The following is a 24,036-nucleotide window of genomic DNA, read 5'->3' on the forward strand; positions in this document are numbered from 1 at the left end:
ATGCATTTGACCATGCTATTTAAATTTAATAAATTTAATAAGTAAAGGCAAATGAAATTACAGAAACGGATCATCATTTTTATGGAAAACCAACTAAACAAATGTTTGGCTTAAAATGTCAGGCCATCATGGAACTTTAATAAAATACTCAAAGTAAATTCCCTAGAGGAGATGAACAATTCAAAAATAGAAAGTTTGAGAAAAGTGCTGATTGATACTTAAAGTACAAATGGCACTCCATGTCCTAATGGATGAGGAACCGTGTTACCCAGTCAGAGGACACCAATCATGCAATGGGAGTCTCTGGGGCCCAGTGAGCAGCAGCTGTGTGGGATCTGAGACCGTGGATGTGAACAACACTGGTCCTTGGGAGTCTATGGGAGAAATTAGTTCAATGTCATGTAGAATGAGACTGTACAGGACTTAGGGTTGTAAAAGTTTTCCAGAATCCTAATAACGGAGTAGTTGGAACCTAGATTGTCTCAACCACAGGATAGCACTGCAGAGAGGCCAGCACTGTATGGCACTGCTCTTGTCTGTTGGGCCTCTCTTGAAGGATCTCGCTTATCCCCCCTCCCTTCTCTTGTATTATCAGTGGTTAATCTTATGCTCTTATTTTGGAGTAACTGCTTAGATATGTACCCACTTGATGCTTTGTCCCCAAGCTCTGATGAGGTGGTCCCAAAAGGCTATTTATTCCTTTTTTTTTTTTAAGATTTTATTTATTTATTCATGAGAGACACAGAGAGAGAGGCAGAGATACAGGCAGAGGAGAAGCAGGCTCCCTGCAAGGAGCCCAATGTGGCCTCGATCCCGGATCTCGGGATCATGCCCTAAGCCGAAGGCAGACATTCAACCGCTGAGCCACTTAGGCATCCCAAGTTGTCCTTTTTTAGAAGATTTTATTTATTTTTCTGAAAGAGAGAGAACACATAAGCAAGGGGAGAAGGAGGAGAAGCAGACACTCCACACTGAGCATAGAGCCCAATGAGGGGCTCAGTGGGCTCACTGCTTCATGATCTGAGCAGAAGTCAGATGCTTAACCGACTGAGCCACCCAGGCTCCCCCCAGGGAAAGTTGTTCTTTACAGAAGTCCAACTAATAAATGCAGAAGAAATGATTTTTAAAGAATTTCTGATTACTATTTTATAGCTACTTATGGGATAAAGAGTATAAGGAATGAACCTAAGTGGAAGTTAAAGACATTTGATAAAGGATGATGGCTAACTTTGTAACAGAGGGATCACATGGACACCACCCAGACCCACTAAGGAAGCCTAAAAAATGGCACGAGTGTATCATTATATGCCTCACGATGCCTCATACTAGGAAGTATGAAGTTTTCTTGCCCCCAGAATTCAATTCATCTTATCAAGCCAGTTTATAGGGGGAAAAAAAAAGTTAAATGACACCAAAGGGAAACAAGACAAATCCAGAATGTAGGTCATTTTCCAGGGAAGGTTTGGCGCCTGCCTTTGGCTCAGGGCACGATCCTGGAGACCCGGGATCGAATCCCACGTCGGGCTCCCGGTGCATGGAGCCTGCTTCTCCCTCTGCCTCTGTCTCTGCCTCTCTCTCTGTGTGTGACTATCGTAAAAAAACAAAACAAAACAAAAAAAAATTTGTAGGTCATTTTCCAGGACAAATGACCCAGTTTCTATAACAAATCAGTGGTCAGGTAAGGAAGAGGATTGTTATAGAATAAAAGAGACTTAAAGACATAACCAAATGGATCATGTTTGGATTCTGAATAGAAGAAGCTAACCTTGGGGTCTGGGGGTGGCTCAGTTGGTCCAGCAACTGACTCTTGATTTGGCTTAGGTCATGATCTCAGAGTGGAGAAATCCAGTCCCCTGTCTATGATGGGTGTGGACAGCTTTAGATTCTCTCTTCCTCTGCTCCTCCCACCACACTCCTCTCTCCTCTCTTAAAAAAAAAAAAAAAGCTAACCATAAAAAGACTACTCTCAGACAATTGGGCAAGTCTGAGTATGGACCTGGTATCAGACGATAAAGAAAAATATTGCTAGGTGTGGTAGTAGCATAGTTATATTCAAAAATATTTTTATTGATTAGAAATGCATACTGAAATTTTTACAAGTTAAATGACACAATGTCTGGAATTTCCCTGAAAATGCTTGAGCAAAACTCAATACACGTAGGTGGATGAAATGAGACTGGCAAAAAAAAAAAAAAAAAAAAAAAAAGAAAGGCTAATTGCTGAAGTTTGAGGTTGAGTATGTGGAGTTTACAATATTCTCCTTACTTGGGGATATGCCTGAAATTTTCCACAATAAAAGTTTTTAAAAAAATACCTTTTGCCATAGGCACTTACTCCTTAGGCTAAGAAGAAGCTGAAGTTATTATTACTTGGGAATTAATATTCCTTTATAATGAGAACTCCCCTATAAACACCCCTGGAAGGGCATTTGAAAATCAAAACTCGGTTTTCAGTTCCAGAAGTCCATTTTTTTTTCCACTCATGGCCCTAAAAGGCACCAGTTGGTTTTTCCTCAGCCACATTACCCTCTTCTGTAATAGCTTAATGAGACGCACAGAGTAAATGGAACTCCATTTGCTGCTTTGGCTGCTTGAGAACCATTAAAAGACCCTTAAAAGCATCACTCATGTATTAAGTGAAAGAAAACTCATCATTAAATTAAGGGAAAACAACTCTTCCCACTCAGGAGTTTTTGGTGTTGTAAAGTACCCTAGGTAATCAAACGTGTTCAAGCAAAAATGGTTGTGCTTTGTTGTAGCGTATTTCCAGAGCACAAGGAGAGCTCCCTTAGAATATCCACAATGTACTCTCCTCTTCGTCAATGAAAAAAGAATGGCTTCAGATTAAGAATTAAAATTTCCTGAATCAAAAAGTACTCTAATTAATGATCTGGGCACACTTATACATTTTGAGCTCAATACTGTAAAGATCTGTGCAGTCCTTTAATTTGGCTCTTACTGCCTTTACAGCTAAATTTGGCAGCTTCACTCAAACTCTAGGGTGGCTAATTAACACCCACAACACAATTCTCTCAGCCAGGATTCCTTCAAAAGCCTATCTCCAACCCACCAGACATCAGCTAGGATGTTAACCTAGGCTGTTTTGAGTAATTCTATAATACATCCAACTTTATTGTTAAAAAATCCTAGCCAATGACCCACCATCGGTCTTTTGGCTTTCCTGTGCAATGTCAAGTGCCACTGAGGTCAAGTTCTAAGGACACCTAGCAGAGTTTCTCACAATGTGTTCTGGGAATACCCTCAGCAGAATCAGCTGGTGTGTTAAAAATACAGATTGCTGGGCTCCCTCTCAAGCCTACTAAGTCAGACTATCTGCTGATGAGGCCTAGGTTTCTGCACCTCAAGCAAGAGTGCCAGGTGGTTCGTCCATACACAATTTGACAACCAAGTTTTCAGAAATAGGAGTTTCTCTCAAGTCTACTAGAAAAACAGGATAGAGCTGACAAGTGAACCAGCATCAGGAGGAAAACAGTCGGCCAGCATGTGGAACACTCTGTAAGACAACTGGCCCGGTTTCTTCAATGGCATATCCATCAACTGATTGATAAATTTGAAAAGGCAGTATATCCAATCAACACAATATTATTCAGCCATCAAAAGGAATGAAGGAGTCCAGCCCTGCATAGCACTACTCTTGTCCATTGGGCCTTAAAAACATTATGCTAAGAAAAAAAAGCCAGACACCAAAGACCACATGTTGTATAATTCCATTTAAATGAAATGTCCTAAATAGGCAAATCCATAGAGATAGAAAGTAGATTTGTGGTTTCCAGAAGATAATGGGGAGCAGGGAAGGGGAGTGGCTGCTAATGGAGTGATGAAAATGTTCTGGAATTAGATAACAGTGATGGTAGCCCCAGTCTACGCATATACTATAACCCACTGAATTGTGTACCCTAAAAGGGAGAATTTTATGGTATCTCAGTTGTATCTCAAACATTATAAATAGAAGAGTTGAAGTTAACAAAGTTAAAGTTATGTCAGGACTCACAGATCGAAGGCCACCCCAGTGTCCTGGCCCTCGTCATGAATCAAAACCTAGGTCAACCTGTATGTACAGGAAGCACCTGTCACAGAAACCTTACCCCCAACACACACTCAACAGACACCCACTGCTTGTGAGGTGAGGCACTGTACTCCCCCAATCCATGAATGTTTTCCCTTGAATAGAGGGCATCAAACTTGTTACTAAATTTTGGGGTTTAGTCGTTTGACAAAGATGGGGAAAAAAAAAAGAGGGCATTTTTTTTCTTGACTAAAAGAGGCTTAAAAGAAATGGGAAATATAACCAAATACAGTGAGCCGACTTTGTTTGGATCAACATTGTCTGTCCAAAACAGACAATTTTAGGCAATGGGAGAAGTTGAATATAGATTGGAATTATTGTTTATTTTCTTAGCAATCATACTGGCATTGTTAGGTATGATTATGCCTTTTCTTTTGAGATGAATACTGAAATATTTAGGGGTGAAATAACATGATATCTGGGGTTTCTTTAAAATAATTTGACAAAATAGTCTGTAAAATGAATGTCTTTGGTTGATACTTGTGGGCTGAAAAATAAATACACAGGGATATGTTGAATTTTATCTTTGTGCATAGCTGGATATTTTCATGATAAAAAATTGAGAATAAAGGAACTCGGGCTTTCTAGAGTATCTTCATTTGTTTTGATTCCAGAAATTTCAGTTGTATGCTTACACACTACAAGTGTTAGGATGAGATTGAAGGGCAAATAGTAGAGGTAGGTCATTAGTTTTAAGCTTTTCAGCAGGAAAAGGCCAGAGGGAGAATTTTGAATACCTTCCTTGAATTCAGTGAAATGAAATGGACAAAATAGAAAGGCACTGGGCCCAAGGTTCCTCGGTCATTTTAAAAAAGAAAAACAACAACAACAACAACAAAAAACTATTCTAAGTCTGTCCTCAAAAGCCTCTTGAAGTTCTGAGAGGATGAAATTATTGTTAACTAAATATGCAGTTGATACCTTAAGCAACAAATTAATTTCACAGAAAAATACGTTTGTGTCTAATGTATGGGGCTCAACAGTTTATTGTGCAGGACTTCCTATGGTGACCTGTTGTTGCTTCAGAACTGGATTTTACTCTTAAAATCTTACTAGAGACATTTACTTGCCTTAAGATCTGCTGCTGGACACACACACACACATATATAACTTAATATTAAATAAGTATTAAGTTAGTTAATACTTAATATTAGTTAATACTTAGTTGTTTAATACTTAATATTAAATAAGTATTACATAATATTAAATAAACAAATATATGTGTGTATAACTATATCTATAACTTCACGAAGACTCTTTGGCCAGGGAATTCACCCCAATTATCACCTCTTTCTTTTTTTTTTTTTTTTTTTTTTTTTTTTTTTAATGATAGTTACAGAGAGAGAGGGAGGCAGAGACACAGGCAGAGGGAGAAGCAGGCTCCATGCACCGGGGGCCCGATGTGGGATTCAATCCCGGGTCTCCAGGATCACGCCCTGGGCCAAAGGCAGGCGCCAAACCGCTGCGCCACCCAGGGATCCCTATCACCTCTTTCTTGTGGGGGAGCATGCCATCTGTCTTCAGCCGCCGATTTCAGTATCACAGGGAAGGCTGGCCCTTCTGCTTCAAGACCAGAACCCCATATTGTCAGATGTCATAACCTTCTTGCCATGTGATAACTAGGATTTGGAAAAAAAAAAAAAAAAGCATTGACTAGGAGACCTTCCACCTGGACATCCAAAATCTTGGACACGTGGGGATCCCTGGGTGGCGCAGCGGTTTAGCGCCTGCCTTTGGCCCAGGGCGTGATCCTGGAGACCCGGGATCGAATCCCACGTTGGGCTCCCAGCGCATGGAGCCTGCTTCTCCCTCTGCCTGTGTCTCTGCCTCTCTCTCTCTCTCTGTGTGTGTGTGTGTGACTATCATAAATAAATTTTAAAAAAAATTTAAAAAAAAACAAAGAAACAAAAAGAAAAAACAAAATCTTGGACATGTGAAAGTTTGAGAGATTATAAACGTTCTTTTCAGGTTCATGATCCTGAGGAGGGTGATTGAAGTGCCCTCTTTATGAAGATCCACCAAGGAACTTCTTTTAGGAATATTTTGAGTTTCTCTTGATTGTCTGATTTGTTTCTATTTTCTAATTTTTGCATCAACTGCCAGGCAGCTCAGAGAAAGATCTTTGGCCTTCTTCCAGCAAGTGTCCAGTCTCATGGGTGCTATTTTGTGTACGAGGCCCCATGCTCCAATCTCCTCGCTGTTTTCTTTACATCTCGTTGCAATGTATTCTCATAGATTACATGCAAGTCCTCTTTGGACTAAGATGGGAGTATAACAATAAATAAATAAACAATAAATTACAAATAAGCAAATGCAAAACCAGAAGGGAGAGAGGGCAAGACTCAGAGGGCTTTGGGTGTATTATTAGGACTTTCCTATATTGGAAAATAAAAAAATGTGGCTTCCGAGATGGTCTAAGATCAATGTGTTTGTGTGCAAGATGGGAAAAAAGAAGACCATGTGAGATATGTTCCATCCCAAACAGGGTGGAGAAAGCAGACTTTTTATCTGGAGGGTTTGGTGGCTGTCCAGAGAGTACAGGCAATTGACCTTTTTATTTATTTTTGTGTGTGTGCAATTGACCATTTTGATGTCTGAGGTGGCTCTCAGGGAACCTTTCTACAGGTTGACCTATTATTCCTCAGTCTCTAAACTCAATCTCATTTTATATAGGGAAGATTCCTGAGGCTCAAAACCAAGCTTCTCCACACCTGCCCTCCAAACTTGGCTGAGACCTTCTGCTCAGTTCTGGTGACTGGGTCCATCCTCCAGTGACCTCTCTGGTCACATACAGTCCTGCTCGTTCTTCCAAGCTCTTCCTGGAGCCAGGGTCACATGGTGGATCTCAGTGTGGTGACCAGGCCCTGCTTCTTCCACCAGTCCAAGAGTCAGGCAGAAAGAACACTGCAGCAGGAGTTCAAAAGCTAGAAACCAGTTTCTGAAGCCTAACCCTGGGTTTTAGCATCTTCTGGGGCAAGTTATCACTTGTCCTGGTCTCAGTTTCTACCTGTACCAAACGAGATCAAAACATTACATATTTCCAGCATTAGCATGAGGATCCAAGGGGGCAGTATATGTCAAAAACGTAGACGGGCGTCTGGCACATGAGATGTGCAGTGAAAGCTGGCCGTTATTCTGATGAGTCAGCAAGAAGGCTTTGTGGGGGGCCCCTGGGTGGCTCAGTCGGTCAAGCGTCTCCTTCGGCTCAGGTCATGATCCCAGGGTCCTGGGATTGAGCCCCACATTGGGCTCCCCAGTCAGCGGAGAGTATGCTTCTCCCTCTGCACCTCTGCTACCCTGCTCAGGCACACACACTCTCTCTCCTCTCTCTCTCTCTCAAAAATATATAAATAAATAAAATCTTTAAAAAAGAAGAGGAAGGTACAAACATGGAATTTCCTCCTTAGCCATGCTGTGCCGGGGATGTTACTGAAGGCTAGCCAAAGCTCACCTTTCCCCAAGCATCCAAGCAGCATGGGCAGATTTATAATGCAGCTACTGGAGCCAAGTTTAGGTTCCAGGCCCCGGATGGGGCACTACAGTGTGTTCATGGGGTTGTGTATTTTTGTTTAGTGCATAAATGTAAGACGTTTTTGCATTCTTTTTCTTAAGAAGGACCACTCAAATCATCTGAGATTCAGGCTTCATGAAGCCTGGCTCCACCTGGTATCAAGTCATAGCATATCTCTGGCACCACCACCACCCCATGGCCAGATGCGTGCTGCAGCAGGTAGATTGATAGATGGGTACAGACTTCCAGATATGATTGTACATGTTAAAAAGGCTAATTTGAAACACTGCCATCCACTTAGATGAGCCACCTTTGCCCTAAAAGAAAGAATATAAAGTTCTTCTGATCTGTCTTTAGAACTTCATGAACACTTACATCATACCCCAGAGGTAGCTCTCTCTCAACAACAATGCCTTCTTCACCTTGCTGCTTAATCAAATTTCACACCATTCCCCGATCTTGCAGATGAATTGCTATGAGGAATGCTCTGATCCCAGGCTATGTCGCCTCCTCTGTTTGTGCTGGTGGCTTTTTGCGGCCCTACCCTATCAGGAGCCCACTAGTTCCCACAGCTGAGCCCACTAGACTTTGCAGAAATTGCATTCCACAGCTCAACAAAACACATTTTGCCATGAATTTAAAACAGCCTCTACAGGTAACTGTCACGCTTTCTTTGGCAAAGAAAAAGAAATCACCGAAACCTGGAAAAGATGGAATGTAATAGCAATATATAATAGATATTAGTTCTTAACAGAGCAAATCCTTGATGCTTAGGGCCAAGCAAATGCCTCTGCAGTTACCTCTCATGAGTCTAGGTGACCCTCTTAGTACACCTAACCCCCCTTTCAGTCTGCAGCCATAGAGAGGAACCCAGCAGGGGATGGAGAGCAGATTGTCATCCCTGTGTTAGGATCACGTCTATCAGAGCACAGGGTAGACATGAGAGAGAACACCACAGGCATCACAAGGGAGATCATGATGTTTTCTTTGTCCCTTTTCAGTCAGGGGTGGCCAATGCCCAGGCTGGTCCCAGCCCTTAATGGGGTGAGCGTCTCTAACTGTGCCAAGTGTCAGCTCTCCTTCTTGAAAAGCACTATACCGTTGTCCCTTGACCAACACAGGTTTGCTTGCTTGTATGTGGATTTTTTTTTTTTTGACAAATGTAGTATAATACTATGAATGTATTTTCTCTTCCTTATGATTTTTCTCTAGCTTTAAGAATACAGTATATTAACCATATAAACACACAAAAAGTGTGTTGTGTCTTATTGGTAAGGCTTCTAGTCAACAGTAGGCTATTCGTAGTTAAGTTTTGGGGGAATCAAAAGTTATATGTGGATTTTTGACTATGCCAGGGTCAGTGTGTCTAACCCCCACGCTGTTCAAGGGTCAATGGTACTTTATCCTGATATGCCCATACAGCTATTTACAGAAGGGTAAAATAGGCTTCCTTTTATTTTCTGTAATGAAAATGATTATTATTTTATTTTCCGATTACAAGTAACATAGACTCATTGTAAAGACTTTGAATGATAACTCAGAGATATTTAAAAAATATTTAAATATTTTAAATACTTGAAGTCCCACCACCTTGAGAGAACCACTGCTAACAGAACCATCTTTTCATGTAGACACACAAACTGTAATATGCATATATATGGATATAGATACAGATATCTAGATATATAGATACTTATAGATACTATAGATTTTATTTGAGAGAGAGAGAGAGAGAGTCGCACAATCGCACAATTGGGGGTGAGGGCAGGGTGGGGCTGAGGGAGAGGAAAAAGCAGGCTCCCCATGAAGCAGGAAGCCTGACTCTGGGCTCTATCCCAGGACCCTGGGATCATGACCTGAGCCAAAGGCAGACAATAGGATGAGCCACCCACGCGCCCCAAGATACATGTGGTTTTATCATAGACATTTCCTCTCTCTTTCTCACTCCTCCCTACCCACCCTCTGTCCTCCAGATAATCATCCTAGGAATATGCTGTGCTTACAGATGCTGAATCTTGAGGGATAAATAGGAGTCAAGGAGCAAAGGAGGAGAGGGGACGGGCAGTGCAGACAAGGAAAACAGCACGTGCGAAGGCAAGGAAGCAGGAGCTCTTTGAGCAGTGCTTCTCAAAACCTCAATGCATACACGTTACTTTGGTTGAAATGCAGATTATGAATCAGCAGATCAGGGATGGGGCCTGAGATTTTTTTGAACTTCTAACAAGCTTTCAGGTGGTGTCTGTGCTGCTGCATCACACTTTGGGATGTGCTAAATTGCTGTGCTATGCAATATGGTACCTACCAGTCACTGATGACTAAGTTTAAATTAAAGGTAAATAAAATTTAAAAATCAGTTCCTGGGATCCCTGGGTGGCGCAGCGGTTTGGCGCCTGCCTTTGGCCCAGGGCGCGATCCTGGAGACCCGGGATCGAATCCCACGTCGGGCTCCAGGTGCATGGAGCCTGCTTCTCCCTCTGCCTATGTCTCTGTCTCTGTCTCTCTCTCTGTGACTATCATAAATAAATAAAAATTGAAAAAAAAAGTTAAAAAAAATCAGTTCCTTCGTTGTACGGCTCACACGTCAGGTACTGACTAGCCGCGTGTGGCTGCCATCTTGGAGAGCACAGTTATAGAACATTTCCATTATTGCAGAGAGTTGTATGGAGCAATGCTGGACAGAGCATTCAGGGGCTTACACATAGCTGAGTATGGCTGGATCCTAATAGGTCTGTGGGGGGGGCGGGGTAGAAAGATAGACAAGGAATTGGTCTTGGTCCTGGTGGCAGTGAGGACCATTTAAGGATTTCCAATGGTGTGGAGGTTGTACTGAGGGAGGGAAGACTGGAGGCAGGGAGGTGGAGTGGAGGCTGCTGTGGTGGGCCAGAAAGTACATGGTGTGAGCTAGAACCAAAGTAACGGGGTGGGTAGGAGAGGGAAGACTCATGGGATGGTCTGTGGAAAGAACTGACCGAATAGAAGGAGGGAGGAAGCAGGATGCTGAGAATGGGAGGAGGAGGAGGAGGAGGAGGAGGAGGAGGAGGAGGAGGAGGAGGAGGCAGAGAGAGGCCATCACTTGGGCTGAGCTCTGGACAGCTGGCCCAAGGAATTGCTAGTCATTAAGAGGACACAGAAGGGAAGTGGGGGGTTGGAAGAACAGAAGGAACTGTGCTTGAGACAACTGTGTTGATTTTGTGGCGTCTCTGGCTCCTCCGGATGAGGATCGGTGCAGGACTTGGGGGTATCTGCTCCTTAAAGCCAGGGAGAGTGGTTTAGGCGAAGGGATCACCTCTGCATGGGAGGGGTTGTGGGGTGGGGGGATCCAGGGAGGCTGGGAGTCCAGCACTGGCATCCTGGCTCTGCCATAAGTCTGGGAAAATCACTCAGGCTTTTTTGGCCTCAGTTTATGATCTCTTGAGTGATGATAATGGTATTTTTATGTAAAAGGCTAAATTCTCTGGCTGGTTCATCAGTGCTCAGTCAGTGTTACTAATAATATTCTTGTTATCTGCCTTGCAGGATTGTCTTAGGGATGAGGGATGGCATGTGTAGTGTCTGATACTCAATAAGTGACTTTTATTATTGCCATTCCTGGGAAGTTGGTCAGCAGGAGCGTACAGAGTAAAAAGAGAAATGAACTGAGAGAGAATGTCGTCAGAACCAACACTTGAAGGGTAGGAACAAAAGAGGAGGAAGGAAGGGCCACAGATGTCGGTGGAAAAGGCAGAGATGAGTGGAGGCTCAGAAACCAGAGGGAAGGAGGAATCAAGGAAAGAGTGCTCAGGTATGTCTGATGCCACAGAGAGGCGGGGGGAAGATCAGGAGCATCGGATCTGGTCACCGAGAGGTCACTGGTGGCCTCGGAGAGCAGTTTCAGGGAAATGGGGAAAAGGAAAGTCAGACTGTACTGACCCGAGGGCTGAATAAGGCTGAGGCAATGGAGGCCTATGTTGGCATGGTCTTTCTTCTTTTCTTTCTCTTCCTTTTCTTTCGTTTTTCTTTCTTCCTTCCTTCCTAATATTTTATTTTATTTATTCATGAGAGACACAGAGAAAGGCAGAGACACAGGCAGAGGGAGAAGCAGGGGAACCCAATGCCGGACTTGATCCCAGGACCCCGGGATCACGCCCTGAGCCGAAGGCAGCCGCTCAACCGCTGAGCCCCCCAGGTGCCTGGTGGCATGGTCTTTCTGAAGGTCTGTTGGGAAGGGGAGGAGAGTGTAGTACCTAGGGACTGGGACACATTTGATGGAGGAAGAGTTTATTCGGGTTGAAAGAGATAGAGCATATACACATAGAGAACTAAGAGCCGAAGAGAAGAAGCGAGAGACAAGACAGAGAGGGCAAAATAACCCAAATAACAGATAGCCCGTAAGGCTGAGGGAGGCTGGCGGGAATGAAATCTGGAGCCCAGGGGCCAGGATATATTTAATGGTGGTCCAGGGGAGAGGTACCTGTTTACGGAGGTGGGAGTTTGGGGTAATACAAAGACAGTATCTGGGGGATCTCTGGGTGGCTCAGTGTTTTAGCGCTACCTTTGGCCCAGGGTGTGGTCCTGGAGACCCAGGATCGAGTCCCTCTTCGGGCTCCCTGCATGGAGCCTGCTTCTCCCTCTGCCTGGGTCTCCGCCTCTCTCTCTCTCTGTCTCCCATGAATAAATAAAAAATATTTAAAAACAAAACAAAACAAAAGACAGTACCTGCCCATCAGTTCTCCTGTGCTTTTCCACCTGGCTCCCAGGTCCTCTAGGACAAGCTAAATTCAGAGTGGACAGATTTCTCTCAAATAATCAGGTCAATGGATTCCATTTTCTTTCAACTGAATCATAAGCATTTTTAATACCAAATACAGATTATTCTGAATTTAACTCTAAAGCAGTTAGGCAATAAGTTAACTTCTTAACTTCATGTCTTCATGTCTGTATTAATTATAATTAATTCTTTTTAATAGTTGAGAAGACATTTTTCCTCTACACCAAATGGCTTTACCATTTTGAATGAATGACAGTTGTCATTTGGCCAGAGGTGCAAAGTCTTCAGATTGAGGTGGATTTCTCCTGAGTTCAAGGGAAACCCTATTGTAATTATTTCATAACCTCTTTGTGTTGTTATCATCTGGCCTGGGAGGCAAACATCCTGCATGACTACTCCCAACCCCACTAGGGTTGCCACTGAACTCCTACATTAGTGTCTCTTGGCTGAGATTTACTTCTCTGTTCTAAAATTCTTCCCACTGCAACTTGTCCACACTCAGTGACACAACTGAAGGAAAGGTAATACCTGTCTACGTGTCAGGTATCCAAAGGGACTATAACAAGACCAGATGGAAAACCAAAGGCATATATAGAAGATTCTAAGATAAGAAAGGTAAAGGGAGGGACACTCCGGTGGCTCTGCGGTTTAGCTCCTGCTTTTGCCCAGGGCATGATCCTGGAGACCCAGGATCGAGTCCCACAAGGGGGGGGGGGGGGGCTCCATGCATGGAGCCTGCTTCTCCCTCTGCCTGTATGTATCGGCCTCTCTGTGCGTTATGAATAAATAAATAAAATCTTTAAAACAAAAACCCAGGGACAGCAAAGTGGTGTTCCCTCTACCACTTTAACCCATTTTACATCCTTCTAGGAGTATCTACAAAGTAGTGGCTGGCTGCCAGGATTTAATAAAATCTACTCCATTTCCTCTCGGGCAGAACTCATCTTACGGCCTCTCCAGCCACACCCTACGCCAGGGCCTATCATTTCCTCTCCTAAAATCTGCTTGAATCGCTTTGCATTGTTCTCAGCATCAACCACACTTCACCAGGGCCACTGCTCCTGCGTCCCTAAATCCCATTATACTTTTGGGTCCTAAAAGGGGTCTCGTGCTTTCCTGGGGAGCCCCCGCCCCTGGGGGATGGCCGGTGCGCGCTGCTGGTCTCCCCGCGGGGGGGCGGCGTCCCACAGGATCCCGGGGCCTGGACCCGCAGACCTTTCGGACTGAAATCCCGAACCCACCACCTGCTAGCTCCTCGGCCACCTCGGCAAGCTACCCAGCGTGTCTCGGTTTCCCCACCTGAAACGTGGGGCTGATACGAGATACTCGCAGGACTGAGCGTTACCGGCGGGTGGACTCTCGGGGCGGTCCTACAGGGTCTCAGGGAGCAGGACTCCGAGGCCGGGCCAGGTGCTCGTCGGGGCTGGGCGCGGCCCAGGGCGGGGGGCGCGCTCCGGGACCGGCCCTGGGCCGCGGCGCTTCGGTTCCGTTACGGCTCGGCCCGACCCGCTGCCCGACCCCTCCGAGCGCGCCCCGCGCGCCGCCGCCACGAGCCGCGACTGTCCCCGGGGCCCGGCCCGCCGGCCAGGGAGGCGGCTCCGCGCAGGCCCAGCTCCCGCTCCCGCCGCCGCAGAGCCGGGGCGCCGGGCCGGCCGAGGGGCGCGGGCGCCGATCCGTGCGGGGATCCGCGCCGGGTCCGTGCGCCCCCCCGACCCCCGCCGGGTCCGTGCGCCCCCCCCACCCCCGCCGGGTCCGTGCGCCCCCCCCGACCCCCGCCGGGTCCGTGCGCCGCCCCCCACCCCCGCCGGGTCCGTGCGCCCCCTCCCCGGCCGCCAGGTCCATGCACCGCCCCCTCGTCCGTGCACCGCCCCCTCCCCCGCCGCCAGGACCATGCACCGCCCCCTCGTCCGTGCACCGCCCCCTCCCCCGCCGCCAGGACCATGCACCGCCCCCTCGTCCGTGCACCGCCCCCTCCCCCGCCGCCAGGTCCATGCACCGCCCCCTCGTCCGTGCACCGCCCCCTCCCCCGCCGCCAGGTCCATGCACCGCCCCCTCGTCCGTGCACCGCCCCCTCCCCCGCCGCCAGGACCATGCACCGCCCCCTCGTCCGTGCACCGCCCCCTCCCCGGCCGCCAGGTCCATGCACCGCCCCCTCGTCCGTGCACCGCCCCCTCCCCCGCCGCCAGGTCCATGCACCGCCCCCTCGTCCGTGCACAGCCCCCGCCCACCGCCGCGTCCGTGCACCGCCCCCTCCCCCGCCGGTCTGTGCACCGCCCCCTTCCCCGTCCGTGCACAGCCCCCTCCCCCGCCGCCGGGTCCGTGCGCCCTCCCCTCGCCTCCGGGGGGCGGGCCGAGGAGCTCGGGCGCCAATGGGGAGGGCGCCCCGCCCGCTGGGGCCTCGGGGATGCGCCTCTCCCCACACCTGGCCGCCGGGTCCGTGCGCCGCCCCCTCCCCCCATTGCCGGGCCCGTGTCCCCTTCCCCTGCGGCCGGGGGCGGGCCGAGGAGCGCGGGCGCCAATGGGGAGCTCGCCCCCTCGGCCTCTGGGATGCGCCGCCCCCGCCCCCGCCCCCGCCCCCGCCGCCAGGTCTGTGCGCCTGTCGCCGGGGGCCGCGGGAGTCCGGACAGGTGAGCGGAGGTGAGCGGGGGTGAGTGGGGTGAGCGGGGGCGAGCGGGGGCGGGCGGGGGGGCCTCCGGCCGCGTCCCCTCGAGCTTTGCCCGCCCCGAGCCCGTGCTCCCGGCGGCCAGGACGGAGGGGTAGAGCAGCCCTCGGCGGCCCGGGGGGCGGGCGGCTCAGCCCGTCCCGGGGCCGCGCGAGGCACAGGCGCCGCGAGGGGCCGCCCGGAGGCCCCCCCGCCCCCCCCGCCCCCCCGCCCCCCCCGCCCCCCGCCCCCCGCCGACCTTGCGCTCTGCTCCCCAGGCCGGCGGCTCCGGAGGGCTCGGGGCGGCCCGGGTGTCGGACGCGAGCGGGGCCGCGGCGGCCGGAGCTCCCCGCGCAGGTACGACCCCCCGCCCCCACCCCCACCCCCACCCCCACCCCCGGCGACCCCGGGCCCGGCCCGGAGCACGTGGCCGCCCGCCCCGCCCCGCCCCGCCCCCGCGGGCCCCGGGCCCCCCCTTTCCTGTGCGCTCCCAAGGCTGCCGCAGTGCCCTGGGAGGCCAACACAGAAGGGGACAGCAAGGCTCCATGAAACCCAGGGACGAGCCCGCAGAGCTCCTCTTTGGATCCTGTCTGGAGTCACAGCCCAACCGGAGACGTCTCCTTCCGGCCCAGCACCTGTGGGGTTTTGTCAGGTCTGGTGTATCGTGCGGGAGAGCGAGCACGTGCTGGCCTGGGGCGCGGGGGAGGGGCGGGGAGCGGCCCCGGGACCCTGACCCCGCGGGAGGACGCCCGCCCCGAGCACCCAGGCGCCCCCTTCTGCGATGGGGCTCTAGTTGGCAGCACAGTGAGGGATGCAGACTTCCCCTTCCTTAGATGATCCTTTCAGAGTTGCTGGTCTTTGAAGGGTGGGAAAACGGGTGGGTGGAACGCAGAACACAGGGCTTCTTCCTGCACACCTGTCTTTGGAGACAGACTGAAAATAAGGTACCTCAACAGTTGTTTTCTGTTGGAAAGGTCATTTGGAAATTTTTCCTTTTTTATAGGTTGAAAGCTACAGGTAGCAGCCGTGGAAGCTGGAATATTCTGATGCTGGTTATTTTTACTGACCTACAGCAACTCTGCGGCCTAAGGTACACACATGCTTCTGTGGGACCCAAAAATTCAGGAAATGTCCCCAACCCCTGGCCCCTAGAGGAGTAAGCACGGCGGCTTCCAGCCCAAGTCAGTGCCAAGAATACCCGCAGAGCATGCCCTTAACAGAAAGTTCCATATCGCAATGAGGAACTAAGGGCTTGAGAAACTCTCCCATCCTTACTAGAAATCCCCTAGACCAGCCCATAAAAATCCAGCTGGAACCCACCTCAAGACCAAGTCCCTGCTCCACTGTGACAGGTACACTTGGACCCAAGCTCGAGCTTGCTAACAAACCCTCATGTACTTGCATCGGTGTCGGCTCCTTGGTGGTTTCTTGGGTTCACAATCTTGGACACATTTGGGGGCTCCTCCGGGATCTGAGAGACCCCCAGGACCCACCCAGAGGGTCCCACGCCTGGGGAGTGCACTCAACTTTTTCTACCTTTTGCACACATACTCTCTGAGAGCTCCGTCCTGTACCTTGATGGGCCACCTGGGAAGTCAGGGCACCGAAATGGTGGACCTTCCGCCAACCGTCTCTAAGCTGGCAGACTTTCCCGCCACCCTTACAACGGGCCTCCACGTCACCATTGGGAGACGACACTCTCCACCCAGGAACTTCCCAGTTGGGAAGTGCCAATCACCTACTCCCCGCCCCATGTCCCTTGAGCGCCACATACCTTACAGATATGAACTCAAACCCATGCCCTGTGATGATGCGACACTTTCCCCCGCCCATACACACTAACCACCACCTACCTTGCCTTTTTTGGGGCAAGCCAGGGCCCTACCCTGACCCAATAAAAGAACATCACTAATTCCTTCCTCCTGCGACTTCCCCAACTCACTACCTCCCCCTCCCCCCCCTGAGTCGTGGAACCTCGCCCCAGGGTGCTTGCAATAAAGCTTGTCTCTGGGATCCATTTGCCTTGTTGTCTCTTTCCTTAACATCACTGGTGGGGGAAACTCAACATGTGGTGCCAAAACCCGGGAGGAGGTTGAGCCCTTGCTGGGCAGAGACTCCCTCCTCCTCCTCCTACGGACCTCAACCCCCGCCGCCCACCTCAAGGAGGCTTACTTAGGGACCTGTCGTGGTGAGTGTTCCCTGGCCCCTGACCCACCTCCGGGTCGCCCTGTCCTAGCCACAGCCGTGCCTGGGCAGACCTCCGGCCACCTGGTGGCCCCGCCAGTCCCAAGGAATCCGGAGACATCCTCATTCCGAGGGAACTACGGTCCCTCCATTGACCCATTACACGGACAAGGGGACACCCTCCTCCATGAGCTGAGTGGGTCGGTGAAGGGGACCATGGGAGCCTCCCAATCCAAATTCGACCCCAAAACGCCCCTGGGCTGCCTTCTGGCGAACCTCTGTACATTGGAGCGGGACCAGGACTTACGCAGATGGCGTCTTATACATTATTGTACCGCCACATGGTCTCAGTACAAATCCAGAACCGCCTTGCCATACCTGAAAATCTGGCCCACACCTGGGTCACAGAAATTCACCAGATGCTTCATATTGGCCCCAAGGCGTGGTTTCAGTTCTTGCAGCCTCTCTTCTATCCCCCTTCCCTGTCCAAGGTCGTTGAAACCGTCCACAGGACGTGTACTGTCTGTTCAGCTGTCAGTGCACCAGGTGGAATCCGCAGGCCAGGACCTAACCACCAATTGCGGGGCCAGCCAGGAGAAGACCGGCAGCTGGACTTCACCCACATGCCCCGTCATAAAACCCATCGGTACCTACTAACCCTGGTTGACACGTTCACAGGTTGGATAGAAGCTTATCCCACGGCCCGTGAGACGGCGGACATTGTGGCCACCATCCTTACGAACACATCATTCCCGGTTTGGGGCTGCCTCGAACCCTCCAGTCGGACAACGGGCCCGCCTTCATATCCAGCATAACCCGGCAAGTGGCTGAAAGTCTCAACATCTCCTGGAAACTACACATCCCTTACCATCCTCAGGCATCGGGTAAAGTAGAAAGGGCCAACGGCCTACTTAAAGCCCAACTCCTCAAACTTACCCTGGAAACCCGTCTCTCTTGGCCTACCCTCTCGCCCCATGCCCTCACCCGGCTTAGGGCAGCCCCCCCCCCCCCGTGGACCCTCGGGACTGAGTCCATTCGAACTCCCCTACAGTCGTCCCTTCCTTATAGATCACAATCTGCCGGCTGTCCCCCCACTCCTCCTCTCTTACCTGCCGTACCTTATTCTCCTTCAGGCCCTCCTGAGAGCTCATGCTGACTCAGTCACCCCGGCCCCGAACGACCTCGAGGACGATGAGATTCCTCCCCAGAAACTGCTCCCGGGTGACCAGGTTCTCCTCAGGAGTCACAGCCCTGGCCCCTTGCAAACGCGGTGGACGGGACCCCACACCGTCATCCTCACTACCCCAATTGCGGCTAAATTCCTGGGCCACCCGCCACGGGTACACATCAACAATCTTAAACGGGCCCCCGCCGACAGTAAATGGGCCTCCCAGATGGTGGGCCCCACCAAGCTCCGCTTGGTTAAGTCTCCTCCTAATACTCCTCCTGAGCCCCCCGATCCAGGCGGAGTCATGTGACTGCATGAGGGGCTCGGGTACCTCTCGCTACTTCTCGGCTTATACCTCTATGCCAAAATCTTGCTACCAGGGAAAAATGCCAACCCTCTGCACGTCGCCCTATGCCCCGGGAAGGACCTTTTGGACCTCTGAGCTGTCTCAAACCTTTCGATCCCCCTGCACTAAGTACCCCAAATCTGGAAAGGTCTGCTGGACCTATTTGGCCCAAATAGGACTCTCTGATGGGGGAGGGGTTCAGGACCAGGCCTCCCGCAACCACTCCCTCAAGAGAGTACAACACCTGTACAAGCACAACCCGGATATAAAGGGATCCATCTCGACTCCTCACAGGGAGCACCCTCCACTAAACCTCTCACCCTAACCCTCCTAAATTCCAGTTACAACCTCTGGAAAAATGTTTCTGGAGGACAAGATTGCTGGATCTGCTTTCCTTTTTCTTCCCTCACTAACATCATCGGGATCCCGATTTCTAATCCTGGCCTATACCCAATTTCTCCAATAAAACGGTCCACATTGGATCTATCGGTGCTCCCATACCGATCCTGAACCTCATCTCCACCCCTCATACCACCAGCAACATCTCCACTCTCCCCTACTGCGCCCCCTCGGGAATCTTTCTCTCCTGCCCCACGGGACTCTTGTTGCTTAACCACCAATGACTCTTTAAACTGCACTCTGATCCTTCTGTCTCTGACCACAAGCATCTATTCCTCTGAACAACTCTCGTCTCAAGTATTCCCTACCCCTACCCCTCGGAGAAAACGGCTGTTTTTCTCCCCTTCTTAATAGGGGCAGGACTAACAACTGGGGGGGCGGGACTGGAAACCTCCATTAACTTCTATTATGAGCTCTCCCAGGCAACTCAACGAAGACATGGAATGTATAGCCGACTCCCTCACCACCCTACAGACTCAAGTCACCAGCTTAGCTGCCGTCACCCTGCAGAACCGATGGGCCCTGGACCTCCTCACCGCCGGGAAAGGAGGAACATGCCTCTACCTGAACAAGGAGTGCTGCTATTTTGTCAACCAGTCAGGCATAGTCACCTCCAAAGTCAGGGAGCTCAGAGATCGGATCCGAGCAAGGTGTCAAGACGACTCTATTTGGGACTTAAACCCTCAAGCCTGGGTGACCTAGGCTCTCCCCTTGGCAGGGCCCCTCTGTATACTCCTCTTGTTAATCGGTCCCTGCCTTATACGTTATGTACAAGAGCGCCTGGGACAAATGACCAGAATATCAGTTAACCAACTCCTCCTACAGCCCTATTCCCGCCTGCCCACTTCCGATGGCCTCTACGACGGCGCCCCACTGCCTGCAGGAAGTAGCCAGAGCAAAGTCAACGCCCCCCTGACACCAGTATATAAAAGAGGCCGGAATGATGGGCCGGCTGGGAAGTCGGGGCACTGAAATGGTGGACCTTCCACCAACCCTCTCTAAGATGACAGACTTTCCCACCACCCTCACAACGGGCCTCCACATCACCATCGGGAGACCGACACTCTCCACCCAGGAACTTCTGGGAAGTGCCAATCACCTACTCCTCGCCCCGTGTGCCCTGAGCACTAAGTACCTTACAGATATGAACTCGGACCCATGCCTTGGCGATGATCCGACACCCTTCCCCTGCCCCATGCTCACTAACCACCACATACCTCGCCTTTTTTGGGCACAAGCCAGGGCCCTACCCCAACCCAATAAAAGAACATCACCAATTCCTTCCCAGTGTGACTTCCCCCACTCCCCCCCCACCCCCCGTGAGTCGTGGAACCTCACCCGAGGGTGCTTGCAATAAAGCTCGTCTGGGATCCATTTGCCTCGTAAACTCCACAGTAAGGTGTTCTGTACTCCTGCGAGAGGGTGAGCACGTGCTGGTGCTGGTGCTGGAGCTCAGGGAAGGGGCGGGAAGAGGCCCCCGTCTGGCCTAACTGGGCGGCCAGGGCTCACCCTGGGCCCTGGGACCCTGACCCCGTGGAAGGACACCAACCGCCGGAGCATCCAGGCGCCCCCTTTTTGTGATGGGGTTCTAGTTGGCAGCACAGTGAGGAATGCAGACTTCCCCTTCCTTAGATGATCCTTTCAGAGTTGCTGGTCTTTGAAGGGTGGAGAAAAACAAGGGGGGGGAGGCATGGATCACAGGAACACAAGGCTTCTTCCTGGACATCTATCTTTGGAGACAAACTGAAAATAAGGTACCTCAACAATTGTTTTCTGTTGGAAAGGTCATTTGGAAATTTTTCCTTTTTTATAGGTTGAAAGCTACAGGTAGCAGCCGTGGAAGCTGGAATATTCTGATACTGGTTATTTTTACTGACCTACAGCAACTCTGCGGCCTAAGGTACACACATGCTTCTGTGGGACCCAAGAAATTCAGGAAATGTCCCCAATCCCTGGCCCCTAGAAAAGTAACGATTGCGGTCTCCAGCCCAAGTCTACGAATACTCGTAGAGCACGCCCTTAACGGAAAGTTCCATATCGGAATTAGGGACTAAGAGCTTGAGAAACTCCCCCAATCTTACTAGAAATCCCCTAGACCAGCCCATAAAAATCCAGCTGGAACCCACCTCGGGGTCCAAGTCACAGCTGAACCAGAGGAAAATGTTCTTTGCGTTCCAGCATCTTTGTGATTTTGTGACACCGTTCAGAGCACAAAGTGATGAAATCAAACTTAATTGTAGCGTTGGTGGTACCTGCATTCAGTTACATTGTCCATATTCAGGGGCACCTGGGTGGCTCCGTGGTTGAGCATCTACCTGCCTTTGGCCCAGATTGTGACCCCCTGGGGTCCTGGATTCGAGTCCAGCAGGGAGCCTGTTCCTCCCTCTGCCTGTGTCTCAGCCTCTCTCTGTGTCTCTCATGAATTAAATAAAGTGTAGGTATTTGTCACTGAAGGCAGGACCAACCCACTAGAGTGACGTAAAGACTAAATTTGAGAACATCTGAAGGCCTTGGCTGGAAAGGTCATAAAGCATCTGAAGCCAGACTTCACGGGGTAGAAACAACAGACCCAGAATACTCGAAATTGACCCATTTTGAAATAGTTTTTGGTCCCCTCATGCCTGCTGACCTCTCTAAACCTTCCATTCCTAGGCTGGGTGAGCATTATGGAGCATTGAGTGAACAATTCAATATGTTGACTAGGTCTATGTAGGAACTATTGCAGCATGACATCAACAGGTGATAGGAATATGGTCTTCACTGACTACCAAGCCTTGCCATACCTTTCTACCAGGAGATGGAGTACACATCGAAGTTTGTAGAAGAAACCATGTGTCATCATCTTGCTTGGAAGGCTTTAGGAAATACTGTTAACCGTCTACACTTTGATCAAAATAACAATCTTCCAGAATCTTCCAGGAGACCCACCAAGCTAGGTCCAGAGATCATCACCCCTATAACAATTAGAAGGCCGTCCGTATGAGTGACATCAAATTGAGGATTTCCAGAGCCTACCCAGGCTCCAGAAGCAGATGACACCATGAAGTAGGCAGCTTTGTCCAAGATCTTGAATCAAGAATGTTGTCTTCATTTATCTTCCCTTGAAACCTTTCTCCCTGACCCGGAAAATTCTCTGACCTAGAGATTTAAAAAATAAATGAATTATTTAATTAATTAAAAATCCTCTTTTATTTACAGAAAGATTGGCTGGAGGTTGCTTGTCTTAACCTATGTTCCCTCTGTCCCTCCACTGTGGGCTCCCTTTCAAACTGTGTCTTGCTTCAACTCATGCTTGTTGCTTTTTTCTTTTTTTTAATATTTTTTTTAAGATTTTATTTATGAATTCATAGAGATACAGAGAGAGAGAGAGGCAGAGACACAGGCAGAGGGAGAAGCAGGCTCCATGCAGAGAGTCTGACGTGGGACTCCATCCAGGGTCTCCAGGATCACACCCTGGGCTGCAGGCGACACTAAACCGCTGCGCCACCGGGGCTGCCCTTGTTGCTTTTTTCAACAGTTCTAGCACAACCCCATTACCCACTCCCACCACTCTTCCAAATCCTGGCTCCTTAGCTGATTTATCTGATTGCTGGTTATATCATTACTTAGATAATGCACAGGGACCCGAATTAGTTTCTGTTCTAATACTAATTAGAAGTACCTGGTGCCAGTACCTGGTGGACACATTCTGGACTGTGGGTGTATAAAAGGGAACGGTATCCACAAACAAAAGGACAGAATCACTACTTCCTCCTATTGTCGAATAATTTGGCATTGGGAATCTTCTACAGAAGCTCAGGGTCTATTATTTACTTAAGTGGAGCTTTGGGAGGGAAATTTTACTCTTGGATCGAAAATAAAAAGGGCACCAGACCCCTTCCTAGGTAACCTATCAAAACAACACCGTAATCAAACACTACGGTTTGATTTCACAGATGGTACCTTCAGACCTTCCATAGATGTTGTAAACGAGTCCAAGACTGACTCTTACGATGTAAATGTTTGCCTAGTCACTGGCCAATATTCCTGGTTTGCAGGCCACACAAGTGGGACCTGGAATAGCTCAGCCTTCCCCCTGCTTGGTGTGCCCCATACCCAAGACTACATAGGAGCGGACCAAAATTCTGGAATGACCTCGTTAGGTAATAACACCTATCTCTGTAGCTGCCAAAATCAAACCAAAGGTCTTCTATACCAGATATTTCACAACCTGCTTTGTTCTTTCAGGCTGACAGGCACGTGGTAAATGGAGATGTGTAGATGCCAACATGACTAATGACAGATCATGATGGACGTCAGATGCCAGCCTGGTGGGTCACACGTTCCACTCTGACCTTTGTCCATGAACGACTCTGGTCTTTTTATCTTATGTGGTAATATGGTATTTAAGGAGCTCCCCCCTAAATGGCCAGGGCCATGTGGACTTGGCCGCCTGGCACCTACCCTCCCCCAGGACTCCCATTTCCAATGCTAGCCCAATCACAAATGCACACTCTTTGATACATAAAGTAGCAACACATAGACGCACCCAACCAGACATCGTAGACAGTCTACCCATTTTTCACAACACCATTCCATTAAGGACCCTTTTTCCAAGTTTGGAAACTTCCCATTTAGAAGCAACAACTCTAAACATTTCCAAAGTAACAGAACAAGGATTCGCTGCCACCGAATCCTTTTCCCTGGGAGGTCGTAAAGACTTTACTTACACTGAACATCTGAATAAACAGCAGCTGCGGAAGGAGGCCAACTTTCAACCTCTCTTTGATGAGTAAAGCATGCTTTTCTGAGAATTCAGCTGTCAGACCCCCTCTCTGAGGGAGCCTTTTGCAAGGGAGGAGCTGAGTTGGTACCAGGACATCCCAAAGAACTGTATGAATACGTCCTATCTGCACCTTCCGTACTTTCCCACTGAAGTCTTCATACTGCCCTCCAACCCCATTAAGCTGGCAGA

General features: G+C 49.6%; 1 protein-coding gene and 1 non-coding gene across 4 annotated transcripts in view; one reads left to right on the forward strand and one right to left on the reverse strand.

Moving 5' to 3' along the window:
• USP46 (ubiquitin specific peptidase 46) overlaps positions 1 to 13,834 on the reverse strand; it is a 94,205-nt gene extending 80,371 nt beyond the window's left edge. For 2 of the 3 annotated variants that reach the window (XM_072775029.1, XM_072775030.1), the window contains exon 1: positions 13,644 to 13,834. The gene's annotated coding sequence lies outside the window, so the exon portion shown is untranslated. The remainder of the gene's footprint in view (positions 1 to 13,643) is intronic. The other variant, XM_072775031.1, reaches the window with a different exon arrangement.
• Positions 13,835 to 15,467: 1,633 nt separating this feature from the next.
• LOC140604367 (small nucleolar RNA SNORA26) lies at positions 15,468 to 15,589 on the forward strand. The gene has a single exon (XR_012007286.1). It is a non-coding gene; the product is annotated as a small nucleolar RNA SNORA26 (small nucleolar RNA).
• Positions 15,590 to 24,036: the final 8,447 nt, after the last annotated feature.

The sequence above is a fragment of the Canis lupus genome, chromosome 14 (assembly GCF_048164855.1).
Source record: "Canis lupus baileyi chromosome 14, mCanLup2.hap1, whole genome shotgun sequence".
Lineage (NCBI taxonomy): Eukaryota > Metazoa > Chordata > Mammalia > Carnivora > Canidae > Canis > Canis lupus.